Here is a 12,018-nt window from a genome sequence, read left to right as displayed (position 1 = left end):
GTACTGTTAGCTGCAGTCGCCATGCTGCACACTAGATCCCCAGGACACCCCGTTCCCCTCACCCCAGGCCCTGCAACCCCCACCCACACTCTGCTTCTGGGAGTTCAGCTTTTCTAGATTCCACGTATAAGTGAGAACATGCAGCATCTGTCTTTCTCTGTCTGGCTGATCTCTACCTCAAGGTCCATCCATGTTGCTACAAATGGCAAGATTTCCTTCTTTTTATAGCAGAATAGTATTCCATTGTGTATACACATGCTATGTTTTCTTTATGTATTCATCGTCAGTGGACACTTTGTGGTTGCTTCTGTGTCTCGACTATTGTGAATAACCCTGCAACGAACATGACAGTACAGATATTCCTTAGAGGTCCAGAATTCCTTTCTTTCATACATATTCCCAGAAGTAGGGTTGATGGATCATAGGGTAGCTCTATTTTTATCTTCTTGAGGCACCTCCATACTGTTTTCCAGAGTGGTTGCCCCAGCTTGCATTCCCACCAACAGTGTAGGAGGGTTCCCCTTTCTCCGCATCCTCGCCAACATCTGTTGTTTCTTGACTTGTTAATTTTAGTCATTCTGACTGGTGTGAGAGGTTATCTCATTGTGGTTTTGATTCGTATTTCCCTCATGATTAATGATGTTAAGAATCCACATATTGACATAATCTACATGTTAAGAATCTACATATCTACATATGTTAAGAATCTACATACATTCCATTTGTATGGAATCTAGGGGGAAAAATTCTGTTCAGGTCCTCTGCCTGTTTTGTTTCTGTTTTTGTTTGGTTTTGTTTTGTATTGTTTTTTTCCCAGTTTTATTGAGATATGATTGACATTCAACCCTGTATAAGTTTAACATGTGCAGCATAGAGACTTGATATGCAGGGATGCTGCAAAATGATCACAATAAGTTAACATCCATGTTTTTCCTTGTGATGAGAACTTTTAGGACTTTCTCTCTTAGTAACTTTCAAATATAGCACACAGCATCGTAGACTAGGGTCACCATGCTGCACATCACGTCCCAGGAGTTACTGTATAGCCTCTGCCTATTATTTAATTGGATTTTTTTTTTTTTTTTTTTTTTTGCTATTGAGTTGTCTTAGCTCCTTATACATTTTGGAAATTAACCCTTTATCAGATAAAGCATTTGAAGTTTTTCCCATTGTGCAGGTTGCCTTCCCATTGTGTTGACAATGGTCTCCTTTGCTGTGTGGAAGACTCGTAGTTCAATGTGGTCCCACTTGTTCGTGTTTTTCTTTTGTGTGCTTTTGGTGTCCTATCCAAAAAAAAATCATTGCCAAGACCCACATCAAGGAGATTTTTCCCTATGTTTTCTTCAAGGAGTTTGATAGCTTAACATCTCACATTTAAGTCTCCAATTCAAATTAATTTTTTGTGAAATGTAAGATAGGGAACTAATTCCATTTTTGTGCTTACGGTTAACCAGTTTTCCCAGCACCATTTATTGAAGAGACTGTCTGTCCCCATATTCTTGTCTCCTTTGTCATAAATTAAGTGACCATATATGTGTAGGTTTGTTTCTGGGCTCTCTCTTCTGTCCCATTGGTCTACGTGTCTTTTCATGCCAGTGCCATACTGTTTAGATTCCTATAGTTTTGTGGCTTCATCTGATTTCAGAAAGTGTGATGCCTCTAGCTTTGTTCTTTCTCAACGTTGATATTACTCCTTGGGGTCCTCTGAGGTTCCATATGAATTTAGGATTGTTTTCCTATCTCTATGAAAAATGCCACTGGAGTTTCAAGAAGGATTGCATTGAATCTAAAGATGGCTTTGGGTAGTATGGACATTTTAACAATATTAATTCTTCCAATCCATGAACACGAGATATCTTTCCATTTACTTGTGTCTGCTTCACTTTCTTTCATCAATGTCTTATAATTTTCAGTGTGCAACTCTTTTTCCACCTGGTTGGATTTATTCTGAAGTGTTTGCTATTTTTGATGCTATTGTAATGAGATTGTTTTCTATATTTCTTTTTCAGATCGTTTGTTCTTAGTATACAGAAATGCAATTGATATTTGTATGCTGATTTTGTGTCCTGCAACTTCACTAAATTCATTTACTCTAACAGTTTTTGGGTGGAGTCTTTAGGATTTTCTAAATATAAGATCATACCATCTGCAAATAGAGACAACATTTTTTAGTCTCTTCCTTTCTGATTTGGATGGCTTTTATTCTTTTTCTTGCCTGATTGCTGTGGTGAGGACTTCCACTATCCTCTGGAACAGGAGTGGTGAGCATGCACACCCTTGTCTTGTTCCTGATCTGAGAGCGGAAGCTTTCTGCCTTTCACCACTGAGTGTGATGTTGGTGTGGTCTTGTCACATATGGCCTTTATGATATGGAGGTAGATTTCTTCTATACTCAATTTATTGTGTGTCTTTATCATGAAAAGATGTTGAATTTTGTCACATGCTTTTTTCTGCATCATTGAGATAGAACATGATTTCTATCTTTATTCTATTAATGTGATGTATCACATTTATAGATTTGTGTATGCTGAACCATTCTTGCATCCCAAAGATGAATCCCCCTTGGTCATGGTCTAGGATCCTTTTAATGTGCTGCTGAGCTCAGTTTGCTGGTAGTTTTTTGAGATTTTTTGCATCTATTCATCAGGAACACTGACCTGTAGTCTCCTACAGTGTGCTCATCTGGCTTTCCTATCTGGGTACTGCCAGAAAAATGACGTTGGAAGTGTTCTCTTCTCTTGATTTTCTGGATGACCTTGGGAAGAACTAACCCTCAGGGGCCAGCCTGTAGGTTGGGTCTGTAAGGGCCTGTGTGGTGCTGGGATAGGCCAGGAGCCTGGGTTTATGGGCGCTGGCCTCTTGTGTAGGTGTGTGGGGGCTGGCCCGGTGCTGGGGGGTTAAAAGTCTGGGTTCATGGTAGCTGGCCTGTTGTTGGACCCAGTGAGGCTGGGTTCAGGGGAGCCCAGAAGGAGCCTGGGGCTGAGCTGGGAGCCTGGGTTCGCTGGAGCCACTGTGGGCCAAGGCAGGCGGCGGCACCACAGTAAGCAGGAGACCTGGGTTCATGGAAGCCCACAGGAGCTGGCCTGGTACTGGGTCCCTGATAAAATCGGACACATACTCCCACAGCCGTAAGCCTCAGTACCTACACAGGGGCTGGTGCATGGGAGAGTCTAGGCAGGTCTGTGGGAGCTCACTGAGTCTGTTCCCAGGGAGCCTGGTTTAAGCCAAAGCTGCAGGCCGGCTTGCAGAGAGGGCCTGAGGGACCTGCTGAGTGCTTGAGAGAATGAGCAGTCCTGCCATGTTAACACAGCTGTGCTTGGAGGTAAACCAGGGCTTCATTCAAAAAGGAAGGGTCGGGCGCCTGGGTGGCTCAGATGGTTAAGCATCTGCCTTCGGCTCAGGTCATGATCCCGAGGTCCTGGGATCGAGTCCCGCATCGGGCTCCCTGCTCCTTGGGAGCCTGCTTCTCCCTCTGCTTCTCTCCCCCCCCACCCCGTCTCTCATGAATAAATAAATAAAATCTTTAAAAAAAAAAAAAAAAGGAAGGGTCATGTCTATGTAATGAAATTTGACTGTTAAAGAAATAGACAGAAACCAGCAAGAAAGGCCAAACATGACAGTTCTGTCCCATATGTTCTTTATCCTAGATTACGATCCATCAGTCAGACACAGGAGTTTAGAGTGCGTCTAGCACGTGAGCCCGTGACTGCCCCACCATCGGCAGCCCTGCCTCGAGTGTAACGTGTGAAAAGAGCACCTGCACCATCGCTGGGTCCACAGGTGGGAAATTTCATCTACAAGGATGAATGATGGATTGGGGGGGCGATGCTTGACTCTCATCAAAGAGTTTCCCCAAACTGAAGCAGGTCTTGGACTTTGAAAACTCATGTTCTTTCGGGAATCACTTTAAAAAGAATCACTTTATCTCACTCTGGGGGCTTAGTCAGCAGGTACCCAGGAGGATAGGCAAGGTGCTCCGAGCTGTAGAAATAAATCATGGACACAAGCTGGTTTATTCTGGAAGGGGGTGAGTTAGCTTCCACCCAAGGCATGCGTGGCCAGAACAGAGACTGTCAGAGGGGAAGGAGCGTCACCCAAGTGGCATCTCCAGGGTCAGGGCCACCGCCAGGGCCAGGCGTCCGGGGCTGCTGGTGACCCCCCGTCCAGCAGCGGGTCTCCTGAGGAGGTGGAGCAGGCTGCTGCCTTTGGGAGTGATATGAGGGTCACTAGCGGGTTTTCTGCTTGGAGCCCAGGAGCTGGGGTCTTGCCTCACGTGGGAGCACTGCTCACCGCACCCGCGCCTCTGGCCGGCGGCCAACTAGAGCTCAGTGTGGACAGCCCCCCTGTGCATCCCCACGCTGATGGCACGCCTGGGAGTTCAGTCTCCTCCTGTGAGGCCCCCATCCCATCTTCTGCACACAGTGAGCACCAACGGCATGCCTGCTGCTGTGCTGGGTACTGACGGTGAGCCAAAAACAGATCTGCCTCAGACGCTGCCAGCGTCAAGACGACGTGACTTGGTGTATGAGACACGGACGTAATGAATATCTGAAGGAAGAGAAGAGGCATCACCTCAGTCGATCCGGCAGCTCTAACAAAACTACCACAGACAGGGGCTGATGAACAACACTTCCTTCTCACGGGTCCGGGGGCGGGACGTGCAGGATGAAGGCACCGGCAGGTCTGGTGAGCCCGCTCCGGGTGCCTGGATGGCGGCTTCTCTCCGTGTCCTGACCTGGAGCGGGGGCCGGGGGCTCTGTGGGCTCTCTTCTACAAAGACACTGATCCCACCCCTGGGGCTCCACCTGCATGACCTCCTGTCCTCCAGGCCCCCCTCTGCAGACCCATCACGTCGGGGGTTAGGTCTCACCCTGTGAATCTGGGCACACACACATCCAGACGGCGCAGGGACTGTCCTGAGAGAGGAGGGGCAGGGCATGGACGGAGGACACACACAGCCCTGCCCCAGACCCGTCTGGCCTCCCCTGTGCACCAGCCCGGATCAACCCATTTCCAGGGTCAGGGAGCCTCCGGAAGGACATTTCCACGGACACGGGAACAACTGCGGCAAAGTTCATGGGCCCTTGAAGACGACTGAAGCAGGGTCAGGTCACTGGAGAGAGTATTTGAGTCCTGGGTTTTCTGCCTCTCAGCTAGTGGATTAGAGAGTGATAGGTGGGTCACCAGGCCCCAGAGCAGACTACGGGGTGATGGAGAGTCACGGGCTCAGAGAGCACTACCGTTTTTCACAGTTGCTGAATATTATCGTTCCCATCACCAGTTCACTGGGGTTCTAATTTCTCCACATCCTCACCAACACTTGCAATTTTCCGGTTTTGTTTGGATAGCAGCCATCCTAATGGGTGTGAGGGGGGCATCTTTTCATGTGCTAATTGGCTATTTGTGTATCTTCTTTGGAGAAATGTCTGTTCAAGTCCTTTGCCCATTTTTAATCAGGTTGGTTATTTTGTTGTTGTTGAGTGACAGGAGTTCCCTATATATTCTGAATATTAATCCCTTAGAAGATACATGATTTGCAAATATTTTCTCCCATTCTGTGGGTTGCCTTCTTACTCTGTTGCAGTGTCTTTTGATGTTCGACGTTCATGAAGTCAACGTGTCTGTTTTTTGTTGTTACCTGTAACTTTGGTGCCCTATTCAAGAAGTAGAGGTCAAATCCAATGTCAAGAAGCTTTTGTCCTATGTTCCCTGCTAAGCGTTTTATAGTTTTGGATCTTACATTTAGGTCATAGATCTATTTGGACTTAACCTTCGCACATGGTGTGAGGTGAGGGTCCAACTTCATTCTTCTGCATGTAGACATCCAGTATTCCCAGCATGATTTATTGAAAAGACTGTCCTTTCCCTTTTGAATGTCCCCAACACTCTCGTCAAAGATCGGCTGACCGTGTATGTGTGGGGTTATTTCTGGGCTCTCTGTTCTAGTCCGTTGACTTCTATGTCCATTTCACACTGTTTTGGTCACTGTAGTTTTGTGGTAGGTTTTGAAATCAGGGAGTGTGATACTCCCAGCTTTGTTCTTTTCAGGACTGTTTGGCCACTTGTGGTTCCTTGATATTCCATACAGATTTAGGATGGGATTTTCTATCTCTGCAAAAAGCATCCTTGGGATTTTGGTAACATTTTAGATAGCATTTTTCAGGGCTTAAGACGTCCTATACATGTACTTTTGGGGGGCAGTTAACACTTTGCTTGTGAGATTTATCCACGTTGATACGTGTGTGTCTTTTGTAGACTGTATCCTTGTTTTTCCACTGATGGATATGCCATTTTTCAATTATCAAACAACGTTGCATGAACATTCTGAACTATGTCTCCTTGTGCTTGAGTGTGAGTTTTTCTAAGATGGAAACCCCAAAATGGAATTGCAGGGTCATAGGATGTGCACATCTTCACCTTCACTAGAGAGTATCAGATGGCCTCTATACTGGTTACGCCAGTTCACACTCCCACCAGCAAGTCCCAAAATCCCAGTTGTTCTACACGAACTGCCAGTGTGTCTCAGGATTTATCTCAACACTGTTAACGTTATGAGTGGGGTAGTTCCTTGGGGGAACTGTGGGACGTTGAGCCTCCACCCATGAGATGCCCATTGCACCTTTGACTCCTGACAGTCAAATCTGACTCCAGACATTGCCAAATGTCCCCTGGGAGTCAAAGTCACCCCACTTGAGAACAACCAATGTATCTTGACTTTTGTCAACTTCACGTCAATGATTCCACTTATCTTCATTTTCTCTCTAGTCTGAGTGAGGTTGAGCACCTTCCATGGTTTTTGGCTGCCATGTTTCCTCTTTTGTGAATTTTCTGTTCATAATTCTGCCCATCTTTCTATTGGGTTTTTTTTTTGCCTTATTCTTACTGATTTATATATACTTTATTATTTTGTATGTTTATCTTTTGTTATTCCAGTGGTCTTTCTGTAGCAAAACAGTTCAGTGCATAAATTTATCCTTATAAAGATTGGAAATATAAAGCATATTGAATTGATAAAACATCATACATTTTTAGGGGTGCCTGGCTGGCTCAATTGGTAGGTCATGTGACTCTTGATCTTGGGGTCATGAGTTTTCCACCCATGTTGGGTGGAGAGATTACTTAAAAAATTGAATCTTAAAAAAAAATCATACATTTTTAAATAGAGGAACTTTAAGAATCTTCGGTCAGTATGATTGTTCATTTTCTTTCAGCCTTAAGTAGGAAGAGGCGGTTTTTACAGACTTTCCTTCTGGCTTGGCATTTATTATTTATTTATTTTGAGAGAGTGAGAATGAGAGAGAGAGAGAGCACATGAGAGGGGGGAGGGGCAGAGGGAGAAGCAGGACCCTCGCCGAGCAGGGAGCCCGATGCGGGACTCGATCCCTGGTCTCCAGGATCGTGACCTGAGCCGAAGGCAGTCGCTTAACCAACTGAGCCACCCAGGCGCCCTTGGCATTTATTTTTTGCTTAACCTCTGGTGCTAGTCAGGAATTGATTTGGCTGAAATCAGTCATAGTTTTGAGAAAAATTATTCACAGATGTTTTTTCTCTGAAAACACTAGCTAATGAAAGTTATTAATTAACTCAAAGTGTTACAGATTTTTCTCACTGTAAGGATTTTGGTGGGGTTTTTAAAGTGAATTTCTTTTATTCCTTTCAACAAAGATTTATTGAGGATGAAGATCTGTTCTAGGGAGGACAATGCTGATACTATAAAGTTGAGCAAAACACAGTCTCCACTCGAGCAGTTTATAACTAGGTGGAAAAAATAAGACCGTGGTACAAATAACTATAACATCGGGATTGAACAGCCTGTCAAAACACAACACACCCACCTTACAGCCGGCCACTTGTGTTTACTGAGCAAAACTTTCCTCGAGTTCGAGGACTGAGTTTTCCCTGCCCACGGGACCTGCTCCGTGGGGGGAATCAGGGCACGTGTCCCGAGGATGCAGGGCAGTGTCTTCTGGCTGAGAAGCTGTGGAGGGTGTGGAGCAGCCTAGAGTTTCTGCTCGCCCTTCAAGAAGAGGTGGACCGTCCCTGGGGAAGAGGGTGGGTCTGCATCCTGGGGCTTGGCACAGACCCTTGAATACTTGCCTCATGGGAGTGAGCACGCCCCGACCTGAGGGAAGGCGCGTGTGTAGAACCCCCAACGCAGAAGCATCTTTGGGTCCTCTCCCACAAGGGTCCCCTATAAAACTGGCAATTCTTGGGTGGTTTTTAGGAGAACTGCAAAGAAAGGCATTTATCTTAGTCACCCCCAAATTATAAATCAAGTAAGCCAGTTTGTTATCTGATGGAGACAGAGCTCCAGCCACTGGGGTGTTGAGGGGCATCCCTTTAAAGAGTTAGGAAGAGTGGTCTGGGCTCTGTCTCTGCCTCTGTTTATCTCTGCCTCCTCTCTTCCTCTGTCCCTGTCTCCTCCCTGTCTCTATCTCTCTGTCTCCCCCCCGTCTCTATCTGTCTCTGTCTCCCTCCCTGTCTCTCTCTGTCTCTCCGTGTCTCCCTCCCTGTCTCTCTCTGTCTCTCCATGTCTCCCTCCCTGTCTCTATCTCTTTGTGTCTCCCTCCCTCCCTCGACAGACTGGGTGCTGGCATGGAGGAGTGAGTCCTGCCCTGGGCTTTGGAGCTGACCCCAGGGGCAGGAGCAGGTGCCTCCAGGCCAGCACAGGGTCTCTGAGCCTCCACGGGCACCGAGCCCAGAAGGGCTGGGCGAAGCCCCCAATGTCAGGCCCAAGGCCCGCAGACACATCAAGTTGGATTCAGAAATGAGGACACGAGGAAGCAGACACTGAAGAAGATTTGGTGAGTTTTCAAGGGGGAGGTGGTTGCATTACTCTAGCATTTTGGTTTTGTTTTTCTTTTCAAAGTACCAAGTGAGATTAATTGAAATTTCAGTATGACCTTGCATTGTATAAACAGTGAAGCGTCTCTGGTGTTTTCCGGCAAGCTCCACACCCCCCATGTCTGCAACAGAGTGGCCACGAACATAATCGCCAGGGCGGACGTGCTGGGATTCGCTCCACGCGGGATGGTCAGAGCTCAGGGGTGCTTGGCCACGTGCGGCCTCCGGCGTCTGTGGACAGAGGAGTGGACGCACAGATGTGGCCTGTCCACACCAGCCCTACAGAAGGCAATCCTGACACACAGTGCGTGGGGAGCCGCGAGGTAAGTGAGCCTTGAGTGAGTCGCCGGCGGCCCCAGAGGGCTCAGATCCACAGAGACATGAGGGGGCGTGGGCACCGGGCAGCACGGGGGTGGGTTAGTGGTCACTGGGGACAGGGTCAGGGTGGGAAGACAGAGCTCGGACGGTGGCCGCACAGCATCGTGCATGTGCCTGATGCTACGGAACTGGACACTCGAAAGTGGTTAAACTTTACGTGTCTTTTACCGCGGTTCAAAGCAGTTCCTCGTGGGCAGCACATACACAGGAGGAGGCTGGAGGCTGGAGTCAAGAGCACTGCACCGCCCCCCCCCCCAGCCCAGGCCTCCCTCCCGCCCCTGACTTGTCTCCACGGCTCTGACCCTGGAGCCGTGGGGACAGGGTGGGCACCTTGCAGCCAGCGTGACCCCAGAAGGTGACAGTCTGAGACACAGATGTCCCCGATCGTCCCAGAGACACCCGCTCCGGGGAGGGGGACTACCCCAGCTCAGGACTGCCGGTCACCGGCTTGGAGAGCGTGCTGTGTAGCCCACCAGCCACGGGTTCAGGCCTTCTCCTCAAGCCCACGCTGCCTTCCAGCCGGAGCATTGCTGAGGGAGGCCAGCCCGCAGGTCGGGATCCACGAGAGTTTACAGCCAGGACGTGGGGCCAGGGCTGTGGCGGCTCCTGGGAAAGGGCCTCACATGGATCCACCCGTGGCCTCAGCTTGCTCTGCGGGCCCCTGGCGTGGTGGTCTGCCCGCCACCTCTTGCCACGCCTGCTGGGATGGAGGATCTCAGCTCCGGGTCAGGGCATTGGTCGGCCCCAAGGGCAGTTCCAGGCTCAGCAACCGCCTGCCTGCTGGTCAGCTCAGCCTCCTGCAGTGCTCCTGGGGGCACGTGCAAGTAGTTGGGTGGTGGGGGGCTCAGACTACCTGACCTGTTGCAAGGGTCGTTTCTCCGGTCCTTCTGCAAGGGCAGGACGCTGCCTGGACCGTGTGCTCCTCCCTGACGTCCGCGCCTTCCAATGCTTTGTCCCCTCGGATCTTTGCTCAACCCTGCATGGGGGGGGGGGGGGCTGGCTTTCTACCTGAGGACTCCACGGCTTGTCCAAGGACAGAGCCCATGAGGAGGTGTGCCAGCCCCCCAGGAGCTTCTCCAGACCAGGTTACAGACCTTGCTTCTCACCTCCCTTCCTCTGTACACCCCGCCCCCCACTGAGCAACCCTCTGTCCCGGCTTGCTCTCTGCAGGGTCTGCCATCCTGGGAGCCTGCCAGCCTCTGCCCACCCCCTGCAGGGAGGCCCCAGGGGCGACCAGAGCCCCCAGTGCCCACTCCCCTGGCCACACAAAGGGACAGCTGACAACCTGCTTTCCCTTCGCAGAGAAGGAGGCTCTGCAGAGGGCAGGGGCCAGCAGGGGCCAGCGGGGGACCTGGCCACCCAGAGCCAAGGCTGACGCACGTGGGGAGGGAGGTGGCCTGCAGTGAGTCTTCTCATTCATCGGCAATTCGGTTTTAAGCAAGTTGCTGAACATTTCTAAAACTCACTTTCTTTGTGTGGAAAAAGTGATCCTGTACCCGACCTCAGGAGAGTGTGTGGGAATAAATAAAATGACACAGGTGTGAAGGCCTGGCCCACAGAAGGTGCACAGTAACTGTTTTTGAAGATACTGTGTGACACTGAGGTTCTCAGAGGCACAAAGTGCTAGCTTCTCCCGCGGGAGGAGAGGAGGAAGACCGTTATTTATTCCTGCGTATTACGGACGCGGCCCTCACAGTATTATACGAGCCTCTTTCATCCTAGAAGGTGGTAACTATTATCCTACCCAATCTATCTGAGAAAGCTGAGGCTCAGAGAGGTTGGTGAATTACCTAAGGGCACACAGCAAGTAAATAACCAAATACGGACACAGACCTGGGTCTGCTATTGTTCATTCTGGTCTTCCCGGTGCCATGACCTTGCCTGGCACCTGCTACCCAGCCGTACTTGCATTCCTGCCCCGTGCAAGCACAGAGCATACGAGCGGTCCATCAAGGAGGCTGAAACGAGGTGTCGGGGACCGGGCTGCATGCTGGGTAAGCATTAAGCTGAATTCTGCTTGCCTCCTCCAAAGTGGAGCTGGGGTCCTGTAGAAAGAGAGGGGCCCCCTCCGTCTAGGAAGAAAGTATGCTGCCCTCAGTAAGGCCAGAACCTCCATGACGACACTCAGGTGGTGCCTTCAGCTCAGCTCCTCAAGCAAAATGCCACAGACATTTGTTTCTTGGCTCTGAGGCTGGGAGTCCAAGGTCGAGGTGCCGGCAGATTCTGTTGCTGGTGAGGCCCCTGTCCTGGCACCTTCTCCCGGACTCCTCGCGTGCTGGGGAGAGAGCCCCATCCCATCCCGGCCCCACGCTCATGACCTCATCTGACCCTGACTACCCCCAAAACCCCCTCCCAGCACTACCCCAGTGGGGTGAGGGCTTCATCACGTGAATCCGGGGAACACACCCATTCCGTCCGTGATAGCTGGCAAATAGAAATGTGGAATGCAGCGGAACACCGTGGCTTCGGTGGCAGAGAACGTGCAAGAGTCAGGGCTCAGCGCTGAGGCTGACAGCACGACCCGACGTGGACCAGCCTGGAAAGTCCCAGGCAGGGTGGCCGACACTGGCACGGCCGTGGACGCTGCACCCCTCAGTGGGGGCCAGCACCCTCACGCCCTTCCCGTCACGTGTCTTGTCTGGCTCTGTGATGTGGCTCAGAACGGCACCTTTTTAGCCCCCGCAGGTTCTCCAGCGACAGTTTTATCCGAGTGTGTGTCCTCACCTGAGGCCACGGAGCGGAGACGCCCTGCCGTGGCATCCGGACATGGCCACACGCCCTGCCCCCGGGACAGGA

Source organism: Eumetopias jubatus, unplaced genomic scaffold, assembly GCF_037043125.1.
Source record: "Eumetopias jubatus isolate StellerSeaLion01/CBP00866 unplaced genomic scaffold, mEumJub1_p1.0 scaffold_2, whole genome shotgun sequence".
Classification (NCBI taxonomy): domain Eukaryota; kingdom Metazoa; phylum Chordata; class Mammalia; order Carnivora; family Otariidae; genus Eumetopias; species Eumetopias jubatus.
The sequence above is the reverse complement of the archived record's forward strand: the minus strand, read 5'-3'. Positions refer to the sequence as shown.